Below are 25,865 nucleotides of genomic sequence, written 5' to 3' on the forward strand. Positions count from 1 at the left end.
TCTGCCATATTTCAGAGCACGGTTGAATTTTTTAGTTCCTGTGTGTAAACTGATTGAGCCTGGTGCTGAAGGTAAAATGACTGCTTGTTTTTACACATCAGCGTTCCTCTAGTTCCCTTCTATTAATTTAATACAGGTGTATTACCAAAGTGGTATTTTTAAATTTGCAGAAATGCCACGTCGTCGTGGAGGTCGATACAAGCCGGACAACTTCTGCTACATCTGTGGGAAGTTCACTTTTGCCAGAAATAGGAAGAATATTTCTTCAGTCATAAAGAAAGCATACAAACATTACTTTGGAGTAGAGGTAGGAGACCAAGATAAAGCATGGGCACCACATTTCTGTTGTGCTACATGTTGCTGCTAACTAATTCAGTTGTGGAAAGGTAAAGAGAATGTGGCGTTACTTGCTGTTCCTATGGTGTGGAGGGAGCCTAAGGACCATGTTACTGATTGTTATTTGTGTCTAACAAAAATTCGGGGTTTTACAAACAAAAAGTCAAAGAGGCACATTGTTTACCCAGATCTGCCTTCAGTGAGAATGCCAGTGCAGCATTCCGACAACCTTCCAGTACCTTCAAGAACTCGATGTCAAATTCCGAGTGACAGTGAATTAAGTAGTACTGAAGAAATCACAGATGATGATTCTTTATATCACTGCACAAGTGAGGCATCGCCACATTTGTTAACACAGGCAGATTTAAATGATTTAGTACGTGATCTCGGATTAAGTAAACAAAAGGTGCAGCTGCTTGGTTCAAGATTACAAGAGTGTAATCTGCTGCACCAAAGTACTAAAATCAGTGTGTTCAGGCACAGAGAACATGCCTTTATTTCTTATTTTTCAACTGACGAAGCACTGACATTTTGCAATGACGTTGCTGGCCTGATGAAAATGCTGAACTTCACTTATATTTCACAGGAGTGGAGACTTTTCATAGATGCATCGAAAACAAGTCTGAAGTTTGTTTCGCTCCATAACAGAAATAAAATACCCTCTGTTCCAGTAGCTTTAATTACGAATTCGTACAAAGGATGCTAAATTCATTAAAATACAATGAACACAAATGGAAAATATGTGCAGATTTCAAGGTAATTGCTATGGTACTGGGAATGCAACAAGGCTACACAAAGTATGCCTGTTTTCTTTGCGAGTGGGATAGTCGAGACCGAAATTCTCACTACGTGAAAAAGAAATGGCCAAGGCGAAGACGGAAAGTTGGCGAAAAGAATGTACAACGTGAAAGTCTGGTAGCTCCTGAATATATACTACTTCCACCGCTTCACATCAAACTTGGCCTGATGAAACAATTCGTGAAGGCCATGGATCCAACAGGCTGTGGGTTTGCATATCTAGCTACCAAATTCCCCCGTCTTTCAGCTGCAAAAATAAAGGAAGGTGTATTCGTGGGCCCACAAATCAGGGAGCTGCAGAAAGGTGCAAATTTTGAAGCATGTTTAACTGATAAAGAAAAACCTGCATGGGACTGTTTCAAGATGGTGTCACAAAACTTCCTCGGAAGAAGAAGAACTACTAACTACAAAGCAGTGGTGAAGGATATGATCAAAGCATATCAGGATTTGAGGTGCAATATGTCTTTGAAGGTACATATAATGGACTCTCATCTGGACTACTTCACAGAGAGTTGTAGTGACGTATCGGATGAACATGGGGAAAGATTCCATAAAGACATTTCTACCATAGAAAGGTTCTATGAAGGGAAGTGGGTACCTTGTACGCTAGCAGATTATTGCTAGAATATCATTCGAGAGAAGAAAGATTCACAATACAAGAGAAAAAAGTGATGTGCATTACAAGGCAGTGGCTCATTGTTTGTCAATTTTCTGTAATTTCTCAAGTCAAATAAATGCTTCAAAGTGTATACACAAACGTTACTGTGTTATAAGTTAGATCCCACCCTCCATTAATGTGATGAACTTATAACATCATAAAGATGTGCATTTGTTTGTTGAATTTCACCTCACGTTTGCTGCACTATATCAGAAACTGAAAAGAGAAATAAAATTGCGATTACTCATAAACTATCCCTGACAGAGAAAAACCGAAAACAGTTTTCACTTCAGCACTCAAAATACAACTAGGATCACAAATTTTTTTATCAGAAATAGAGAAAAGTTTTTTTTGTAGAACAGTGTTATCAGTTTAATTAGCCACGGTTGCAAAATACTGACACGAATTCTTCACAGACGATCGGAAAAACTGGTAGAGTCTGACCTAGGAGAAGATCAGTTTGGATTCCGGAGAAAGGTAGGAACACGCGAGGCAGTACTGACCCCACGACTTATCTTAGAAGATAGGTTAAGGAAGGGCAAACCTACGATTATAGCGTTTACAGAGTTAGAGAAAGCTTTTGACAATTTTGACTGGAATACTCCTTTTTCAAATTCCGAAGGTGGTAGGGTAAAACGCAGGGAGCGAAAGGCTATTTACAATTTATACAGAAACCAGATGGCAGTTATAACAGTTGAGGGACATGAAATGGAAGCAGTCATTGGGAAGGTAGGGAGACAGGGTTGTAGCCTATCCCAGATGTTGTTCAGTCTGTACACTGAGCAAGCAGTAAAGGAAACAAAAGAAAAATAGGGTGTAGGAATGAAAATCCATGGAAAAGAATCAAATATTTGAGGTTTGCCGATGACATTGTAATTCTGTCAGAGACAGCAAAGGACCTGTAAGAGCAATCTAACGGAATGGACTGTGTCTTGAAAGGCGGATATAAGATGAACATCAACAAAAGAAAAATGAGAATAATGGAATGTAGTCGAATTAAATCAGTCGATGCTGAGGGAATTAAGATTAGGAAATGAGACACTTAAAGTAGTAAATGGTTTTTACTATCTGGTGTGCAAAATAATTGATGATGGTCGAAGTAGAGAAGATATAAATTGCAGACTGCCTCTGGCAAGGAAAGCTTTTTTGGATAAATTTGTTAATACGAAGTAAAGATTTAAGTGTCGAGAAGTCTTATCTGAAAGTAGTTGTATGGAGTGTAACCATGTAATGACGCGAAACATGGACGATAAATAGTTTAGACAAGGAGAGAATAGAAGCTTTCGAAATATGGTGCGACAGAAGAATGCTGAAGATTAGACGGTGGATTACGGAAGTAATGAGGAGGTACTGAATAGAATTGGGGAGAAGAGGAGTTTGTGGCGTAACCTGACTAAAAGAAGGAACTGGTTGATAGGACACGTTCTGAGATCACCAATTTACATTTGAGTATTATTCAAGACAAGTTTAATCGGAAATATAAATATAAAATACAAAGAAGAAGAATAATGTGAAATGTATAGTTTACAACGTGGTGTTTGGTATAGCACTACGACCACAATAAACTCTGCATTTTAAGATTTTTATTGCACTTCGTACTTAATGCAAGCACGTTAGACGGTAGTAGCAATACGTAAATCACGATTCAAGGCTAGAATGACAAATGTCTTTGTTGTTTCACAAAGTATACTCGTTTAGAAAAGTCATCTCGTACGACGGGGAGAGATAACGGATTACCGCAGCGGTCACGATTATTACCCATGTCAACGCTGCATATAAATTATCCAGTTAATAAACGCTGCAAAAGAAATGAAATCGCGTTTATGACAACATGAAAAGGGAGTCTCTTACTCGTTATTAGGAAGTTATCGTCGTAAAATGTAGGTATGAACCTGGGCGTGTATGATGCCCATCTGCCTACAGAGTTAAAACTCTCCTTTATGTTGAAATTTTCCGCACATACTAAGTTTTTGCATAAAATTGGTACGCAATTTCAGTCACCTGGTAAGGAACCTTTGTAACTCTTGCTCATTCACCTCTGTACGATTGTTATGTGCTGAGGAAAGGCATGCTGACTTGAGAGGAACACTAAATACGATTATAAAGACGAAACATAAATCACATAATGTGGAGAAAGAATAACAGAACGGGTTCCAAGCATCAAGATCATGCGCAACAATATGTCTTATCTAAACCAGGCACTGAAAAAAAAAAAAACTGTCCTGGAATTTGGAGATTCACATGGTTTCTATTGACCTTAAGAAAGCCTTCGGTACCGTTTTTCTCTGTATATTGTGAATGTCAGAGAATGGAGTGAGTCGATTATATTTTTGGAGCCTGGAGACTTTTCTGAGACATTTATGTCTCAACGGCTGCTCGGTCCTGTCCCTTACAAAGAAAGAACCTTTAATTACATTAAAACGTCGTTTCAGTTCACACAGTCATTGTATACACGGGTCTATTAACCAGCCAGCAGGAATCACCAATGGTTCACCTGAGTAGAGGATTTTCGAATGGTGGGGTGATTTTCACGTTCTCAAACCAATTTATTCAGAAAATTTACAAGACGGCGAAAATTGTACTTTTTTTTCAATTTATTGACTTTCGGGCCATGTCCATTAAGCCATCTCACTAGCGCAAAGCTAATTATGGCAGCTCTAGAGACAACTCAATACCCAGTCCCCGGGCGGAGAAAATTTCCGACCCCGTCGGGAACCGAACCCGGGCCACGTTGCTTAGGAATCCGCCACGATGATCGCGCAGCTACTGAGGCGGACCTGTACAAGTTCAGGGCCATCATTTTCTAACTGAACTGAAACCATGTCCATGAGGAAGGGCACTAGCCCCGCCAGCGCTTGGAAAACTGGCGCCCCGGCAGCATGTTCACCCACCCGACCACCAGGACGCCTAACTGCTGCCACCCCCCCCCCCCCCACCCCGCCTCTCCCCCATCCGCCAAGCTGCAAGCAGAAGGAAGTGTTTGCTTTGGCACCCTCAGTTATGGTTGCTGCACCCAAGGTTACAGAACCACAGAAAGGTGCTCTCCCAGCCCCACTTCATTATAGTTCTTGGTCAGCTTCGCTTCGGTACTAGAAGTGTAGTGGATCGCGGTTTTGTGACACCAGATATTGAGCGTCAGTGACAGAGGTGAGCAAAGGAAAGGTCATTATTTTGTCAAGGATGAAGGGAGGGAAAGCGGCACTTCGTGGGCGGTGGAATGGGTTCTTCCCATGTCTCAGTGGATGAGATGTGAATGAAACATAGCTGCTGCCACCTCACCTGCATCTCGCTTCTCCCCCCCCCCCCCTACACACACACACACACACACACACACACACACACACACACACACATACACCAAGCGGAAAGCAGGATGAACTATTGTTTGAATTGCGACCCTTAGTCAAGTTTGCTGTAGGAACCTTTTTTTATCGGAGAAGGAACGGCACCCAATATTACAGAAACAGAGACCCCTTAAACCCTTTAAACAGAGTAATTTATCGTGTTTAATTTCGTTCAATTTCTCGCGGCAGCGGTGCAGCGCGCAGTCGTAGCCCGAGGGTTCCATTGCGATGACGGCTCGTGTTTCAGCGGAGCGACAGAAGGCGTATTATTCCGTTCAGTATCGTACCCGTGACCCACTGTGGGGGCGTCGTCGTCTTCTCGTTACGAATTCGCTCGCCGCGTTGTTAACAAACAGCTACGGCGTGGCGCGGAAACCTCCGTCCAGAAATCGAAACCATGAGCCTCAGGTTCGGCGTCTTCAGGGGGAGTTCACCAACTTCTACACCACCGGCCATTAAAATTGCTACACCAAGAAGAAATGAACATGATAAACGGGTATTCATTGGACAAATATCTCATACTACAACTGACATGTGATTACACTGTCACGCAATTTGAATGCATAGATCCTGAGAAATCAGTACCCAGAACAACCACCTCTGGCAGTAATAACAGCCTTGATACACCTGCGCATTGAGTCAAACAGAGCTTGGATGGCGTGTACACCTACAGCTGCCCATGCAGCTTCAACACGATACCACAGTTCATCATGAGTAGTGACTGGCGTATTGTGACGAGCCAGTTGCTCGGCCACCATTGACCAGACGTTCTCAGTTCGTGAGAGATCTGGAGAATGTGCTGGCCAGGGCAGCAGTCGAACACTTTCTGTATCCGGAAAGGCCCGTACAGGACCTGCAACATGTAGTCGTGCATTATGCTGCTGAAATGTAGGGTTTCGCGGGGATCGAATGAAGAGTAGAGCCACGGGTCGTAACACATCTGTAATGTAACGTCCACTGTTCAAAGTGCCGACAATGCGAACTAGAGATGACCGAGACGTTTAACCAATGGCACCCCATACCATCACGCCGGGTGACACGCCAGTATGGCGATGACGAATACACGCTTCCAATGTGCGTTCACTGCGATGTCGCCAAACACGGATGCTGTAAACAGAACCTGGATTCATCCGAAAAAATTACGTTTTGCCATTCGTGCACCCAGGTCCGTCGTTGAGTACACCATCGCAGGCGCTCCTGTCTGTGATGCAGCGTCAAGAGTAATCGCAGCCGTCTCCGAGCTGATAGTCCATGCTGCTGCAAACGTCGTCGAACTGTTCGTGCAGATGGCTGTTGTTTTGCAAACGTTCCCATCTGTTGACTCAGGGATCGAGACGCGGCTGCACGATCCGTTACAGCCATGCGGATAAGACGACTGTCATCTCGACTGCTAATGATACGCGGCCGTTGGATCCAGCGCGGCGTTCCGTATTACCCTCCTGAACCCACCGATTCCATATTCTGCTAACAGTCATTGGATCTCGACCAACGCGAGCTGCAATGTCGCGATACGATAAACCGCATTCGCGATAGGCTAGAATCCGACCTTTATCAAAGTCGGAAACGTGATGGTACGCATTTCTCCTCGTTACACGAGGCATTATAATAAAATAAAATAATGGAATAGATGATAATAAAATGTTGATATGCGTGGCTTTTTAAAATGTATTGAATTAATGAGATTAATTTTTCGGGATGAATGACAAGCACAAGAAGCTGAGCTATGCCTGGAAATAAGTTCGTATTAGTTCATATTATTTTGCAGGGCGAAGTAGTTTCTTTCTCCGCAGTACATTTGTGCTTACCATTCTTTATAACGCTACGTTTGGTCGCCGTGTTCACCTTTGAAGTCTTGACCGTGTTCCCATTAAGCTTATCGGATCTTCGTAATTTTGCAAAGTGCACAGGTGGGCTTCAGTTCTTGTACTTATTGTACTATTTGAAATAACGACCCACACGGCCTTTCCGTTAATAAAACAATACTGTATTTTTCTAAACGGTGCACATATGAAATACATACTCCTCACTTAATTCATAGCGACCCCAAAATGGCAGTCTACAATCACTCGCTAAAAATGGCGTGCTTCTCCCTCGTTCACTAGCCGAGCGCGAATCCTCCCTTCCTCCTACTGGTACCAGAAAAAATCCTCTGTTTTTTAACAACTGAAAGTCAAAAAATACATGACGGTAGGCATAGGCTCTATGATGGGCTACCGCTTCATCTTCTCTCTTTGCCTTTAAAGAAGACGAAAACATAAAGAAAATGAAAAGGTTTATCACAGCATCACAACAACGTTTCACCAGGCAGCGCCGGTCAACTGCTGTTTGTGCATGAGAAATCGGTTGGAAACATTCCCCATGTCAGCACGTTGTAGGTGTCGCCACCGGCGCCAACCTTGTGTGAATATTCTGAGAAGCTAATCATTTGCATATCACAGCATCCCCTACCTGTCGGTTAAATCTCGCGTCTGTAGCACGTTATCTTCGTGGTGTAGCAATTTTAATGGCCAGTAGTGTAGATTCACAGATGACCCATTCGGTCAGGCCGCAGTCCTTTCGTCCTGGCCAGCAACTTGGGTAAGTACCACACTAACTTCGTTCTAGTAAAATTTCGGATGTCATCTTCTGTGCTGACCTATTGGCGCGGTCCCGACTTCTTCTGCTGTCGAGTAGCATGGTAGCTAATTCGTTTCAGCGAGGTGTGATTTCCGCTGGTTATCTATCGGTCTGTCCGTCCAGGCGAAGTTTCTTCATCTCTTCTTGCTCCTCTCAAAGGCCCACCCCATTCCCGTTAGTCAGAGGTATTTGTTTGGTGTTTTCGCCAGTGTCGCGGAATTTCTAGAGTGGCGACCGATTCTACGGTCGTTGGTCTACGCCTCTCACGTTGGGCAGGAACGCGACCAATGTCGACACATGACCTGACTCTCCTTGTCTTACCTCTATGCTGGCTTGGTCGGGCATTGCCCTGTCGTCCTTCTTCGCATCTCCAGATACCTATTACGTTGACCGCTGATGTGCTAACTGCGCTGGTCGTTATTCTCCTTGAAAGCATTCCCGATCTGCTCAGTCGTTGATCTGTCAAGGTTCTGACAGCTGATGCACAAACTCTGCTGGCATTCAGCCTCCTTGTTCAACTGCTGCTGCCTCCGAGTATTGTGGATTAACGTGTCAAAGTCTCTAAAATGTCCACTTAACCTATAGTAAGTCTATACGTAATTTTCTGCCAGATCTCTGCTTTGAACCATAAATAACACATAACTATTATATGCAACCATAAATAGGACATGATTATTATACGTAAATATTATACACTCTACAGCATTAGTGAGAAAGTAGCCACCACTTTTGTTGTACACGTGTTGCCTTTATTACCTTCAATGCGCTTTAGTAAAGACGTTATATGGTAGAATGCTCGTGGTGACTTAGGCCGTGATCAAGACCAAAACACGATATTTGCACAACGGACAACCAGCATTACGTTTCCACGTATGTTAAGGTTGCCCCTATGTCTTCGTATTATGTGACTGCTCAGTGACAACTATTGTCTTTCGTGTTTCTCGATTTCCTAAATTAATCTTAGTGTTCCCGATTGTCACTCTATCTAGGGACTGGACCAGTTGTCGTTGTTTCTTATTTCATTTTCGTGATTTTCATATACAGTACCTTGTCCTATAGCAACTCGCCGGCACGCCATGTAGCTCAGAATTGTGGATTGGCTAAATCCCGTTCTTTGTGATTAGACTACCTCACTTTTGTGTGTTTTATCGTCAATATATGAGAACTAATTAGAGTTCACTATCTGTTATTGGTCTGTACATTTGCTCCTGTTTCCTCAATAAATTGATTTGTCTAGGCAACAAAATTCTCTGCAGTAGGTAGTGAATACTGGTGTCTACAAAGCCCAGGAATAAGAATATTATCAGTTGGAATCAGTAGTAGAAAACAGAGACTGACAGTACATTTCATTTGCATCCCAGCAGCCAAACGCCAGATCCTACATGTTCACACTGACGGAGCTGTATGTAATGGTTAACATGTGGAGATAAGACAGGTACAAAAACATCTGGTGAGATTCTAGCGACCAAAGAATTACAGTAAATAGTCGGGATAGCAGCTGCATCGCTTAAAATATACTTGAATTCTGTCCTACAGTTACGGAAACTTCCCTGTCGCAGTATGGGTGTTTCTATACACGACGAGAGGCTGACCAAGTAATTTTTTCCAGAGGATGAGGAATAGGCTGGACTACATGGTTATAACTTTGCACAGAGAAATTTAAATGGGGTTTAACTATGAATTTAGAGAAAATTGAGTGTTGTGTTACCGGAGGAGTGGGATTTTGTGGTAGCAAGGTTAGTGAACTCTTTTAAATTTGTGGGATTCATTATTAACAAAGTCGGATCCAGTATACGTGAAATTAAGAAACGCATTGGCCAAGGTAGACAATCAAACAAACAATTAACTAGAGTCTCAGGGAACGCACGAGTTAGATCACAAACGAAGATTAGGATAGTTAAAACTACTGTAGAAATTTTACCAATTTATGGAGCAGAACCTTGGAAAATAACTGAAAAAGATAAAAGGTATTTATGGTCATTGGAGATGACATGTTTGAAGTTTTAATTGGTCAGCATTGGACGGAACGAGCGGGCACGAGCGCCTCGAAACTACACTGATGCTGGCCAGTGTACCACATCAGAGGTCGTTATCGGCTGTGTAGATTCCAAGCGTGTCTGGTTTACCGCCCCGTCTCGCGCGCTAACGAGGTGCGCGTCAAGCCATGCCATATCATCAGGACAACAGCCTCTTTCGTTCTATCCTGTCTATCATTTACAGTGTTTCGCGTACGATGCAAAATGTTTGTCTGATGATTTTACTTTAATGATTTTACTTTTGGATGAAGCCACTGCCATATAAAACTTTCTGAAAGATTTAACAGCCATTTGACTGTACGACAAGTTTTATTTCACAATCTATATTTCGGCCTTAGACCAACATATCCAAGCACAATAAAATTACAAGATGTAGACAAAGTATCAGAAAAATAGCAGGGAAAACAGCTAAATTAATGTATGGGCTGCGTACTTTGTTCTGTTACTTAAGTACTATAAATCATTAAACTTGAGTAGAAACCAAGTCAGCGTCAGAGCATATATCTTCAGTTATGTAAACAAATTTTGTCCAAAGTAAATGTGAGAACATTTGTGTAATATGCTAATTTGATGGCAATTAGCATGACACTCTTGATATGATTGCGGAATAAAATAGATTACCAAATCACTTTCCTACACTCTGCCTAGGTAGCCACTGACATAAAAATAAGTGAAACGATCGTCAGAGATCATCATAAAGGCATCTCAGTTTGCACCATGAGATCTGTGGCATGTCGTTGGAACAGGTAGTAGGAATCCTTATTATACAAGCTGGTTACATTATCCCTGAAGTTGACAGAAGATGCCAGGGTTTACATAATATGGCGTCATGACTTAACTTCCTAGTGCGCTTGTAGAAACGCAACTTATAACATCGTAACTAATGATACATAAAAGTACAACCTTGCAAGAGATGCAGGGTGACTTATAAAATAAGCAGTTATATATTGCAATGAATTGTCTAGTGTTGTGCAGTCACCAATAATGGAATCTAAGAAAGCAAAGTGTCACAGTGGTAACACTGAAGAAAATACTCTCGGGTTTCCAGTCCCATAAAGTGATCAAAATTACATGAGCTTGTGAGGCGGTGGCCCGTTTCATGCATTTCTCCTCACATTTTATCTACTTGCGTACTGAACTTACTTTACTTTCTGATTCGGATTTACTTTTCGACTTTCAACTTGTATTGCGTTCTATGTACAAGAGTGGTTAGAGGATAGCTTGCAGCAGTGTTGGTTACCCACCTCTCTGCACCTAACATTTCGTTCATGTAGTAGTTTTCTTGACGAGGTTAATTCCTTTTCGCTGGGACGAAAACCGAAGGAATTTTTGCACATTGTGGAAGAGCGTTGGCCATTTAAGAGTGCAGTGTCTCACGCCAGCGAGCCGCAATAACAATCGGGCAAGCCTTTCAGGGATTATCCTCATGGCTCGGCTTCCACCGACAATGAGTGTCGGAACGGAAGACTGGTGTCCACAGCAGCAAAACGGGAAACCCACTCCATATGCCGTTATCCTGCAGCGTATGTGCTCCGGAAACTTTCCCTCAAGCAAAGTATGTAGCCACTCGTATGTCTGCAAATTTCCAAAAACGCTGTGCGAAGCTCAAAAAGTTTCCAGATTTTCCGACGAACACGTCTAGACGTGAGAATGGGGAGGGGGGACACTTGTTTCCTGTTTCCATGTACATGTATCTCATTGGCGGGTATCTCGTGTATCTCTTTAAGGGGGGAGCTAGTGAATGGACCTCCGTAGCACACTTCGGAAGAGCACTTAGGTCCTTTCTTGGATTGGCTAGAAAAATTGTGCCGGGTGCGTTTCCGAAGGTCTGAAGGAAGGCTATAAAAACTGAGAGACGCATTCACATAACGATTGAAACTTCGTGATTCTACTCCATACTCCATGCTCATAGAGCGCTTTTCTTGACTTCTATCTCCTCCCAAATCTCTGAAGTTTCACGTTAGGACTTACTCACATCCATGACCAGTAATCAGGAGGATGAAGAGATTCGCGATTCGCAGTCACATCACAGCAGCAACAGTTAGCAGCGGTTACAGTCTGAAGTAACGCGACTTGTTCTCAGCCTCGTCGACGACAGGTGTTTGCAGCTCGTGGTCTAGTGGACTAGCGGGCACGGTAGATCAGCGTGTTCGGTCACGGGGTTAGCTGCCCTTTGTAACAAAAAACTGAGTGAAGGGATGAACAATGAAGTTCAACGGGTGTCAGGGGACCTACGCCCGAACAAATGCAACGAACAACAACGAACAAACTGAGATAAGTGGTCAGCTTTACTGCCTCTTGATCATGGGGTCACGGGTTCCATTCTAGACCAGGTTGGGGATCCTCTTCCCTCGGCGGCCGGATGTTTGTGTTGCCCACATCATTCCATCATCATTTGAGAAAATTTCGAGACAGGACAAAGCAAAGCTTAGGAATTTGTTCCGACGCTGATAACCGCGTCGTTGAGCGAGCCACAAACCAAACGTCAGCATCATCAACGTCATCGACGGCATTCACGGTAAGATCTCATTTGCAGTGCACACTCCTGACTTCGGAAATCGCGGTATGGTGTTTCTATTCCGCAGTTTCTATTGCTAGTCTTCATAACTTGATTTTCGCGCTTCATACTCTAGTATGCGTATTTCTCTGCAGTCTAAAGATAAGAGGGGGCTTTTTCCACGAACGGTCATGTTTTGTTCGTTATCGAGTTTATTCATTGGAGCTCCCCCTCTGGTGACCATTCTTTGAGGTTCTTCCTTTATTCATTGATATACTGCGTGCTCTGTTCGAATCAGTACCTTTTTTGTTTAATTGCATAGTTCTGCAATCACGATTGAAAATTTAATTTCTATCCTTTATGTGTGTAGGCACGATCTCAGCCTTAATTGTCCGGGATCATGATGCTGGCGAATTAATAACGATTCATTTCACTGTTCAGTGTTTATTTTAAATTCGTTAGTTAATTCTCAAATTGTTTTATAACCTCGGCGTTTATGAGTCCTGAGTAATTTTCGCACAATATTTGAATAATTATTATTTCTCGAGATTAAACTCTATCATTGAGCAACCATTTAAGTAAATTGTTCAACTGAAATGTCCAGATCCTCCACCCACAAGCAATAGGCGAGTCCCCTGATGAGTTCTGGAAATTAGCAAATAATCTGTGAGTTTATATGATCTGGGGTGATAATTTTAAGGTAAATCTAACCTGGATATACACGGAGTACCTGATAAGGAAGAGGTAGTGTTCGCAGGAGGTAGTGTTCACAGTGCACCTGGCTTCTGCAAAACTTTTGCCCAAGCGCTCCTTCGCCTTTGTCAAGTGTTATGACAACGAGTGGGCTCCTGGTATGCCACCCACCCCCTCCCCCCTGTGGACCCAGGGGTTAGAAAAGGCCCAAGTAGTCCACCTCTTTCAGCCTCTATGTGATTTTCTCCTGTAGGGTCTGACCATTTTTAAAAATTATCCTGAAGAGAGAGCCAATTGGAGAAATGTGCCTGACATGGTGCATCACCGCCATTGTGCATTGAGATCATTAGCTCACTTTCTCATCGTGGAATTACAGTCCTGCTCATCCTCCATCTTCCTGAGTTTTCCTCAATCCACTATGCAGTGTCGTTTTCTGAGCATGCGATGACCATGGAATTCTTTGCACCTCATATCCAGCATGGTAGCCAGTCCATTGTGGTGGGGCCGCCATTTACACTGTTGGCTGAGCCCCCTGACTACACAGGGAAAGCTCTGCTGATGCCTACAACGCTAACTGGCTCTGAGCACTATGGGACTTAACAGCTGTGGTCATCAGTCCCGTAGAACTTAGAACTACTTAAACCTAACTAACCTAGGGACATCACACACATCCATGCCCGAGGCAAGATTCGAACCTGCGACCGTAGCAGTCGCGCGGTTCCGGACTACGCGCCTAGAACCGCAAGACCACCGCGGCCGGCCACCGCTAACTCCCCACGTATGCCAAGGAGCAGATGCCTGTCACCCTGGTGGATTGGGACTCCTGGCGAAGGCCATACTACCAGGTGGCCTTTGTTGCGGCTGGATGACGCCCATGGGGAGGACCCCTGGTTGGAGTGGGTGGCATCAGGTGCTGAAGCATACCTTGTCATCAGTTGCTGGTGATCCAACGGTAGCAGTCCCTAAGAATTACAAGTCTCAGTACAGTGCAATGCTGGGAGTTCGACCAAGCATCACATTTCGAGATTGTGGACGTCCATCCCATCCCAATGTGTTATAGAGTGGCTAGCTTCTTCTTTTTTATTCTCATGGTCAGCCAGCCATGGTTATCTGCTTTCTTGTTTATAATCCCTCCTCCATGTTGCTAGCATATCTCTGTGGTTTTCTTGTCCTGTTTTGTCCATTGTAGTATTTGTTGTCTTTCTGTCGTTCTTCTGGTTCTTCCTTTCTCCTGTTATTGCGCCATACATCTTCTTTGTTTTCTTCTTTCCATTGGGTTATTGTTCTACCGGGTACAAGGGACTGATACCCTAGCAGTTTGGTCCCTTTTCCCTCCCTCTTTTAAACCAACCAACCTGGTATGCCCTTATATACTCCAGCTGTCGGATGTGACGTCTTTGGTGCTCGCGGTATCGCCATATATTGGCATACGTTGATTCGGCATTCAGTGTGCCCGCTTTAACTTCGTGGACGCTGGATACCACGCTGCAGTGAGCTGGAGGCCGCCGTGTCTATTAAGTGTGTTATCGGTGATTTTTATCTCTATGGCTTCTTCAGTTAAATAGTCCCAGAATCTGTTAGCTATATGGATTCTTCAGTTAAGTAGTCCCAGAATCCGTTAGTGCGAGCCACGACCGAGGTTTCGTCAAATTTCATCCGGTGACCGATTTATAAAGCAAGCTCAGCCAAAGCGGATTTGTAGGTGCATCCTTCATTCTGCGTTGTTACACATTGCGTACTGTTTCTCCAACGTAAGACTGGTGACACTAGTTAGGTATCCTGCAGACCCCAAGTGTTCTGATATCTGCTGCGTATTTGACTGGTGTCTGTAACAGACGTATTTTTGTCGGAGGCCTGCGGACCGAAGTGATCTTGTGTCTTTTCAGCAGGCGACGTATCTTTCCCGAAACAGAATGAGAGGAAAGCACGTTTCGCATGCGGCTGTGGCCGAGCGGTTCTAAGCGCTTCAGTCCGGAACCGCGATTCAGCTATGGTCGCAGGTTCGAATCCTGCCTCGGGCTTGTAAGTGTGTGATGTCCTTACGTTCGTTAGGTTTAAGTAGTTCTAAGTCTAGGGGAGTGATGATTTCAGATGTTAAGTCCCATAGTGCTTAGAGCCATTTGAACCATTTGAAAGGTAATTTCTTTTCCTGCTCTCGTCGGTGCTCATCTTATGATTCTTGCTTGGAATAGCTTCAATTATTTGGTTAATGTTATAGCCATTGTTCCTGAAGAAGTTGTGTAGGCGGCTCAGCTCATAGGGGGGGGGGGGGTTATCATTCTTGCACGGTGCACCAATGTTTGTAAAACAGCGCGCTTCTGTGCCTTATAGTTATGGCTGATGGTATGCAAACGGATCGGTGGGGTAGCTTTTTTATAGACACCGTGACCAAGGCATCCATTTCATTTGCCGGAGACGAGGACTTCGAGGAACAGCAGTGCATTCTTTTTTTCCACGACCATGGTAAACTGGATGTTACTGCTAATCCAAATTCTTGACGAGTTCTAGGAACACCTCAACGGCATTAACAGTAATTACTCAGTTATTCTGTCATACGCTCAGGTTTCTTTCTGTTTGTTTCTAAACGTCACTTGTTATATTCTCCGAACAGCTACCTGAGCATACAGTCGTCACTATACTTCGCGTCTATCCCAAATGACGAATCGCAGATCCAGTGCACGCATGAAGTCTTTGTAATGTTTTGTTCTGTATTATTTTAGAACACATACAGGGTGAAAAGTATTTAAACCGACAAACTCTGGGAGGTTCTAGGGGATATCAAAACAAATATTTTTCCTTAATGTGATTTTCTCCTATGAGGAGTATTTAAACCGGTAGAGGAAGATTTCTCTGGCGGCAAATTAATTGAACCAACAAACACTTTTCCATTTTTTATGTCCAAGACTCAACACATTAACACAACGCAATTTTAATTATAGTAGATTTTCAAAAATGCCTCCATTGACACGTAAACAAAGGTTACACCGTCGGATCATGTTCTGTCTGACACGGGCAAAAACCCCAGGAGTATCCTGAATTGTTCCTGCTTCTGCTACTATCCGGGCAACCAGATCCTCTTCTGATGCAACATGAATTAGGTAAACAATGTTGCGCATCTCTCCACACACAAAAAAGTCGAGAGGGGACGTAACTGGGGATCGAGCAGGCCATGGTACAGGACCACCTCTGCCAATCCACTTTTGTGGGAGCCGTCGGTCCAGGAATCGACGCACACGACGACTGAAATGTGCCGGCGCCGCGTCATGTTGGAACCACATGCGTTGTCTTGTAGGGATCATGACGTCTTCCAGCAATTCTTGCAATGCTCTGGCGAGAAAATTGTAATAGTACCTGCCATTTAATGGCCTAGGTAGCAGATACGGCCCAATTAAACAGTCCCCAACAACACCGACGCTCACGTTAACGAAGAACTGCATTTGATGAACGCTAGTAACTGTGGCATGTGGGTTATTGTGTTGAAGACTCCATCACGCCTGATCGTTGCTTCGTCGGTAAACAACACAGAGGATGGAAATGTAGGATGCGTTTCACAGCGTTACAGGTACTGTGCTCTGGGTGGATAATCAACTGGTTCCAGGTTGTGTGAAATGGACTAACTATTACTCTCGAAGGACTGTTCTTAAATGGTTCAAATGGCTCTGAGCACTATGGGACTTAACTTCTGAGGTCATCAGTCCTCTAGAACTTAGAACCATTTAAACCTAACTAACCTATGGACATCACACACATCCACGCCCGAGGCAGGATTCGAACCTGCGACCGTAGCGGTCGCGAGGCTCCAGACTGTAGCCCATAGAACCGCTCGGCCACTGCGGCCGGCGGACTGTTCTTACATTCATCTGATTCGTCCCCATGTTACGTGCAAATGCACGAGTGCTGATTGAAGGATCCCGCTCCACATGCTGCGAGACAGCTTCCTCAAGTTGCAGTGTGCTTACCGCGCGACGGCGTCCCTGTCCAGGTAATCTGCTAAATGACCCGGTCTCACGCAGACGTTGGTACACAGCAGCAAAGTTCGTTTGATGTAGGATACGGCAATTAGGATATTGTTGTCGATAAATGTGCTGTGCAGCTCGTCCGTTGTGGTGCGCTACGTAGTACGCAACAATCATATAAGTGTACTCACCCCAGGTGTATCGCTCCATTCGTAAACAGGGACAATACACTGGTGGACAGCAGTTGCCTACAACTGAAGAGCGTAATACGCCCTCTAACAACTGAAGAGCGCAATACGGCCTCCAACAACTGAAGAGCGTAATACGGCCTCCACCGGTTTAAATAATTCTCATAGGAAAAAATGACATTAGGGAAAAATATTGGTTTTGATGTCCCCTACAACCTCCCAGAGTTTGTCGGTTTAAATACTTTTCATCCTGTATATTTACTAGCATATGGAACATATTTACTCATGAGCGAGATCTACGTTTCACTCATGAGGAAGATCTACGTCGATTGTTCTCTAGTTTACAAGCTGCATCGAGATCCAGAAATCACAGAGCTAGACGTACGTGGGGACAGATAGCGACGGCAACCGCCCCGGCAACACTTTAGACAAATCTGCGCTGCGGGGCTGCCGTCCTTCAGGGGCAGTGACGGACAGCGGACGAGGGCGCGAGCAGCGATTGTGTTGTTTCCGGCAGCCAGCGGTCGTACAAGGCTGATAGCGGCGCGTAATGTATTGTGCGGTGCGGTGCGGCTAGCGTGGCTGCCTTTGTGTGCGCGCACAATAGATCGCGCCGCGCACTCGTCCGGCTTGCGGGAGGTGGCAGAGGCAAAATAAAAGGGAAACCGCAGGCTGCGCCCGCGCCTGGTCTCAGGCCGGCCTTGTTAGCGGCACAGGGGGAGCGGTTCGCAGGTGGGGCTGGACACGCCCACTTCGCTTGTCGCCGTCCATCGATGCTCTTTCACTGGCAGCGCGGCAAGGCGGGTCAGAGGCGAAAGGGCGCCTCCAAAAAGCGCAGCAATAGAGACAGGTGGTCGTTGCTGTATTAGGTCTGAAATTCCCATGTTCAGTGGTCGATATGTAAGGGTGTGCTGGTATTTATGAATAACTCGCGTTTACGCTTTTCACTATTCTAATGTGCGGTATGAGAATGAAATGTGTATACGCCTTCCGCAACATGAGGCGTACACTGCACGCTGGCGAACGCTTTCCATATACTGCCCATTCAGCGGTTCAGTCATGATTTTACCGACTAATAGCGCAGCCAGACGGTGTGGCATAGCGGTTCTAGGCGCTTCAGTCTGGAACCACGAGACCGCTAAGGTCACAGGTTCGGATTCTGTGATGTCCTTAGGTTAGTTGGGTTTAAGTAGCTCTAAGTTCTAGGGGACTGATGACCTCAGATGTTAAGTCCCACAGTGCTCAGAGCCATTTGAACTAATAGCGCGGTCGACGTTCATGGTGGATGAATACGTTGGTACTAAGCGGCAGTCTGCCGATTATCAGACACTGGAAGCATCGTCTTTTTTATGTAACTGTCTTTGCCACTCGCGTCGTCTTTACCATTTGGATGTACTTGCTGCAGACCATCCCACTGTTAACGTTACTAATACGGACATTCCAGGTCCTCCAGTTGGTTTTTTTTTTTTCCGCAAGATTTTTTCGTCCAAGATGTGTTGTGGCGCTACTACGTCGAATTGTTTTTGTTGCTGTGGTCTTCAGTACGACTACAGGTTCGATGCAACTCTCCCATGTTACTCTATCCTGTGCTAGCGTCTTCTTCTCCGAATAACTACTGCAACCTACACCCTCCTGAGTCTGCTTACTGTATTCATTTCTTGGCCTCCCTCTACCATTTTAACCCCCCACGCTTCTCTCCAGTACTAGATTGGTGATCCCTTGATGGCTCAGAAAGTGCCCTACCAACCGATCCCTTCTATTAGTCAGGTTCTGCCATAAATTTCTTTTCTCCCCAGCTATAATCCGTAACTCTTCATTAATTACGTGATCTACCCATCTTATCTTCAGCATCCTTCAGTAGCACCACACTTCAACAGATGCTATTCTCTTTTTGTCCAAACTGTCTATCGTCTACGTTTCTCTTCCATACGTGGCTACACTCGATACTAACACTTTCAGAAAAGATTTCCTGACACTTAAATCTACACTTGATGTTAACAAATTGCTCTTTTTCAGAAACGCTATTCTTGCAATTGCATCTACGTATTGTATCCCCTCTACTTCAGCCGTCATCAGTTATTTTGCAGTCCAAGTAGCAAATCGCATCTAGTACTTTAAGTGTCTCATTTCCTAATGTGATTCCCTGAGTATCACCTGATCTAATTCGACTACGTTCCATTATTCTCAGTTTGCTTTAGTTGATGTTCAACTTATCTACTTCTTTCAAGACTCTGTCCATACCGTTCAAATGCTCTTCCAAGTCCTTTTCTGCCTCTTATAGAATTACAATGTCATCGGCATGCCTCAAAGTTCTTAATTCTCGTTCTTTGACATTTATTTCTACTACAAATTTTCTTTTGTTTCTTTTCTTGCTTGCTCAATGTACACATTGAGTAATATCGCGAATGGGCTAAAACTCAGTCTCACTCCCTTCTCAATCACTGCTTCCTTTTCATGCCCGTCGACTCTTACAATTGCTATCTGGTTCTGTACAAGTTATAAATAGCCTTTCCCACCATATATTTTACCCCCGCTATCCTAAGTATTTCAAAGAGACTATTCCAGCCAACGATGTGAAAAGCTTCCTCTAAATCCACAAATGGTAGATTCACCTTTCCTTAACCTATCTTCTATGAGAAGACGTAGGCAGCATTGCCTTTAGTGATCCTAAATTTCTCCGGAATCCAAACTGATCTTTCCCGAGGTCGGGTTATACCAGTTTTTCCAATCTTCTGTAAAGGATTCGTGTTAGTACACTACTGCCCATTAAAATTTCTACATCACGAAGACGACGTGCTACCGACGCGAAATTTAACCAACAGGAAGAAGATTCTGTGATATGCAAATGATTAGCTTTTCAGAGCATTCACACAAGGTTGGCGGCGGTGGCGACACCTACAACGGTCTGACATGAGGAAAGTTTCCAACCGATTTCTCATACACAAACAGCAGTTGACCAGCGTTGACTGGTGAAACGTCATTGTGATGCCTCGTGTAAGGAGGAGAAATGCATACCATCACGTTTCCGACTTTGATAAAGGCCGGATTGTAGCCTATCGCGATTGCGGTTTATCGTATCGCGACATTGCTGGTCGCGTTGGTCGAGATTCAATGACTGTTAGCAGAATATGGAATCGGTGAATTCAGGAGGGTAATACGGAACGCTGTGCTGGATCCCGACGGCCTCGTATCACTAGCAGTCGAGATGACAGGCATGGCTTTAACGGATCTTGCAGCAGCGTCTCGAACCCTGAGCCAACAGATGGGGATGTTTGCAAGACAACAACCATCTGCACGAACAGTTCGAAGATGTTTGCAGGAGCATGGACTATCAGCTTGGAGACGATGGCTGCGGTTACCCTTGACGCTGCATCACTGACAGGAGCGCCTGCAATGGTGTACTCAACGACGAACCTGGGTGCACGAATGGCAACACGTCATTTTTTCGGATGAATCCAGGTTCTGTTTACAGCATCATGATGGTCGCATCCGTGCTTGGCGACATCGCGGTTCACGCGCATTGGAAACGTGTATTCGTCATCGCCATATTGATGGTATGGGGTGTCATTGGTTACACGTCTCGGTCACCTCTAGTTCGCATTGACGGCACTTTGAACAGTGGACGTTACATTTCCTATGTGTTACGAGCCGTGGCTCTACCCTTCATTCGATACCTGCGAAACAATACATTTTAACAGGATAATGCACGACCGCATGTTGCAGGTGCTGTACGGGCCTTTCTGGATACAGAAAATGTTCGACTGCTGCGCTGGCCAGCACATTATCCAGATCTCTCACCATATGAAAACGTTTGGTCAATGGTGGCCGAGCAACTGGCTCGTCACAATACGCCAGTCACTACTCTTGATGAACTGTGGTATCGTATTGAAGCTGCATGGGCAGCTGTACCTGTACACGCCATCCAAGCTCTGTTAGACTCAATGCCCAGGGGTATCAAGGCCGTTATTACGGCCAGAGGTGGTTGTTCTGGGTACTGATTACTCAGGATGTATTCACCCAAAGTGCGTGAAAAGTAGTCACATGTCAGTTCTAGTATAATGTATTTGTCCAATGAATACCCGCTTATCATCTGCATTTCTTCTTGGTGCAGCAATTTTAATGGCCGGTAGTGTATTTTGCAACCATGAGTTACGAATATTAAACTGATAGTTAGGTATGCGTTTTCACTCCAGTTGTGGTATGCTCTTCTACGCTATTGGATCAGGTCGGGTCATTTCGTATTTATTCCCATAATATGAATTGAATCAAATGCTAATTATGTACAGCGCACCCGACGGCTCAAAACGTATTATGTTCAAGACATATTTCCCATCTGCGATATTTGCCGGCTCTTTTTTGGATATTCCCACTATTTTTACCTTGCACTTCGTAGTGTAATGTTGACTGTATGTCTGTGCTCATTCGATCATCAAGAGGGGGGTGGGCTATTTACCCGTTTCAAAGCGATCAAAAGACAGTAGGATAAGAATTAGAGTTGCTGATACAAAAAGACAGTTTGAAAAGGAAACTAAGAAAGTAATAATACGTGATGTTCTCTACGAATGATCATTTTCAGTTAGATCCGCAATGTTGATGAATTGATGTGTTACTCGTGTGGGAAAGGTTACATAAATGCAAGTCTTTATACTTTGATTGAGGGTTAGAGATTACTATCTGTTGTTATTACAGAAGAAGACGTACTTCGCTTTTGGTACTATAAACAAGTTCAACATTTAAGTAATTTTCAGCCACCTTGTAATAACAAAATGGCTCTGAGCACTATGGGACTTAACATCTGTGGTCATCAGTCCCCTAGAAATGAGAACTACTTAAACCTAACTAACCTAAGGACATCACACACATCCATGCCCGAGGCAGGATTCGAACCTGCGACCGTAGCAGTCCCGCGGTTCCGGACGGAGCGCCTAGAACCCCTAGACCACCGCGGCCGGCTTGTAATAACAAAAAAGGCAGATTCAGCTGTGGAAACATCAAAGTATTCTACCTGGCGAAAGCAAGAAACAAAGTTTACAGCGCACCGAACAAAGTGGACCAAGACTACAGACTCAATTGTATGACGAAAGCTTCACCCCCGAAACCACGTAGAATTGCAAAGCATCCAGCCCAGTCGAAATTCTGTTGTGTCATATGAGATTGGTTACATTGTTGTTTATAACAGGGCTTACTGCCACCAAGGCAACGGCCTTGCCGCAGTGGATACACCGGCTCCCTTCAGGTCACCGAAGTTAAGCGCTGTCGGGCGTGGCCGGCACTTGGATGGGTGACCATCCGGGCCGCCATGCGCTGTTGCCATTGTTCGGGATGCACTCAGCTTCGTGATGCCAATTGCGGGGCTACTCGGCCGAAGAGTAGCGGCTCCGATCAAAGAAAACTATCATAACGACCGGTAGAGCGGTGTGTTGACAGCACACCCCTCCTGTCCGCATTTTCAGCTGAGGATGAGACGGCGTTCGGATGGTCCCGAAGGGCCACTTGTGGCCTGAAGACGGAGTGCTACTGCTATCAATGTGTTGATTTGTTATGCTGCTTTTGGGTCGTCAGTATTATTCTACAGTAAACAACTGAGTAGCTTATTGTCGTAGAACTATAAGAGACTGGCAACAAACTTCTCTTGCACGAGAAAGAAGGATTGAGCGCAATACGACTGTCTACCGTGAATAGCATGTCAACAACTTTATTGTTTTATATCATAGCCTGTGTTCAACAATAAAATCAATAAAAAACTAAAATGAACATTTCATACCATGTTATGTGGCAACATGATTGGATCAAAACGTATTTTGTTCATTGTATTGTTTCCAAAGTATGAAATGCAATTTAAAAATTAAAATTCACCTTCATGCGTTGGGAAATGATGTCAGTAGTGACTGTTTCTGGAACATAATTTAAGTATCTACGTCCTCCCGTCGAGACCTCTGAAGTAGTTTCTTTGATGAGGAAGGCAATATATTTTTTCGCTTCCTGTAAAATTTCGATATAAAACGAAGCTCCTCATTTGTCTCTAACTGAAATTGTTTTATATGACGTGAAAAAAAAAGCGTTCGCTCTTATAGCTGAGAGAGTATTGGTAATTCTGTTGTCAGTGCGTTGTCCCGTTTATTTCTCCGAAAATAGATCTGTTCTTAGTTTAAAAACGAGTTTCTATCATGTGGATCAACAGATCAGCGTTCATTCACCGCAGATCTTGTAAGACTATACACTACAACGCCACTCTCACTAGTAACGGAACCAAGTGAATAAAATATATTTTGTCTTCCACAGCCGTTGTCTGTATGAGTGAAGTCCTTTCGTGAATTAGGCAGCATCACACCATCGTATGAATTATGAATTACGAAACAGAAGGCAGTTTTCCGGTCACCTTTGAGACCGTTATGAAGCTAAGAGACTACACTTCATTAAAAACCAGACTGCATTCTCCTCTCTCCAAAGAGACCCATCCCGTTTCTACTCTGGAAGTAATGACCATTTCGGTAGATGGAACATAGCACTGTAAACTGTTATTCTATTCCTTCTTTTCTTCTTCTTCTTCTTGTTTTTCTTTTCAGCCACCTTTTCGTCGTTTCATGTCGGAACTTTGATATAAGAAGATGTACGAGGCAACAAAGTAGGATCTTCTTCCTCAAGCCATTTTGTAATATGCATGTCGTGCTTTTGTTTCTCACTCGTGAGTCACATCTATAATTTTGCTGCTAGAGCAACGTTCATGAAACTATAAGAGCGTTTGCGGGATTATTCTTTCAGATATCTGTGGATTATTCCGCCAGTTTTGCAGAATCTAATTACTTATTTCGTACGTCTTTACGGTAATAGTATTTCATAACACAGCTGAAAAATTGAAGCGTTTCGTTTGTTCCCTCAATGCATTGTTAATAATCTTAGTCGCAGTTGGGAGTTTACCTATAAAAGACATGATTTAATTTATAATCGGAAATTTTTAGACATAGTTAATTCAATCTGTGACAGCTATTTTAGCACATAATCTTTTCTAGAATGCAAGCATAAGAAGTGGTTCTAATACCGGCAGATATTTGTGCTGTACCCCATTATTTGCCTCAAAACTCCACATGCTAACAGCACTGTCACTGTATATATTAATGAAATGAAGTACGTACGTGTCTCGTTCCTTTATTTGTTGAGACTGCGCCTGTCCTAGATGCCATACAAATTACATGCTCATTTACGTGCTCTGGATTACATCGGATGTGAATGATGTCCTCAGTACTTCATAACACTAAATAACAAAATTTGCAGTTTTTCGGTAAGTTTGCTTATAGGGAAAACAGCATCAGTGATCGAACACTATCTCCTCCCTTTGTATACTTATGTTACTTTACCGAATTTGATACACAAACAGACACACATACACCATAAAGCCATTAAGCACCCAGTTCAAAGATCAGAAATACGACTTGTTTTCTTAGGAAAAAGACAGCATTTGGATCATCAGCTTACCACGTTCACTACACACGACTTCGCTATTTCTAGGAGAAAATAGTTCACTCAGTTGAGCGATGGCTATGATGTACGACAGACAAAGACTTGGCTTCTATAATCCAAATGTAGTTAATAAACTACAGCTATAGATTACTGGGGGCGTAACGCACTACTCTAATCTAGTGGGATGTGATGAGACCCTGTCAAGCTTTGAATCGACGCGACAGGTGAAGGTGGAATTGAAGCCAGGGCTATAGGTCGTCTGTCACTACTTTACCACAGCTCCTCTCCCACCTAATGAACTTGCACATACACACGCACTCACAGTCACACATGCAAACACACACACACACACACACACACACACACACACACACACACACACACACACACACATGCACGCATATCGTAACACTGATATGCTTGATGGTTTACTGAGGCTACATTGAACTGTGAGATTTAAATCCCGTCCGCTGATGAGAATGGCATTTATTTTTTGAAAGAGAACGGAGATTAAATGTAAACACGACAGGCGGCAGGAGTTTCATTCGGAGAGTTCTTTGTGTAGTGATTCAAAGAGTTTCCGTTTTTCTGGATTTACAGCGCACTAGATTTGTACACTACCGCCAATTTCCAGGTTGCACATAGTGCTCCCACGTAAGCTTATTTCATTAGCTGCAATCGTTCCCCAACAATGTTTAGTGACAAGTGTAAGTAGCAATCAATTTTAACTGCAGTCATAGACTACAAAAGTGTCTCACACTGAAATCAGAGACGGTGTCTGTCCCTTACAATTGCGTTCAGTACCTACATTTAATAATAACAAGGTTATAAGAGACACAGTTTTTAACCATTCCTTATGATATAAAAGAAATTTACTATTCTCTGTAACAATCTGTCGTAATAAATTTCCAATCATCGTGACAGATTGGTAGTCGCGCTGTTATGGAATGAGCATGGAATGTGCCTCTCTGGCCGGAAATGAACTAACAAAACCGAACTAAGCTACATGTTATTCACCTCCTTCAAGGTTCTATAAAGTGGCTCGTTCTCTAGTGAAATTTGCAGTTTGTTATCAGAATGCGTCACTGTACTACCCGTATGTAAATCTAAAATTTTGTGTGACAAGTATCTCATATCTTCAACGCAGGTGACTCTGTTAACACACACCCATGACATTAGAACACATTGTAACGATTAGACGAAAGAGGGGTATTAAATCACCACACAGATTTGAAAGAATCATATAAGATGCCCCACGATGATCCACTGGTCTGATTCGCTGGTC

The 25,865-nt window shown here is 43.8% G+C and overlaps 1 long non-coding RNA gene and 1 pseudogene across 1 annotated transcript in view; both read left to right on the forward strand.

The window, feature by feature from the left end:
* LOC126416373 (uncharacterized) overlaps positions 1 to 25,865 on the forward strand; it is a 2,268,185-nt gene that overhangs the window by 542,512 nt on the left and 1,699,808 nt on the right. The window lies entirely within an intron of this gene.
* Positions 22,318 to 22,435, forward strand: LOC126417379 (5S ribosomal RNA; annotated as a pseudogene).

Source organism: Schistocerca serialis, chromosome 8, assembly GCF_023864345.2.
Source record: "Schistocerca serialis cubense isolate TAMUIC-IGC-003099 chromosome 8, iqSchSeri2.2, whole genome shotgun sequence".
In the NCBI taxonomy this organism is placed as follows: domain Eukaryota; kingdom Metazoa; phylum Arthropoda; class Insecta; order Orthoptera; family Acrididae; genus Schistocerca; species Schistocerca serialis.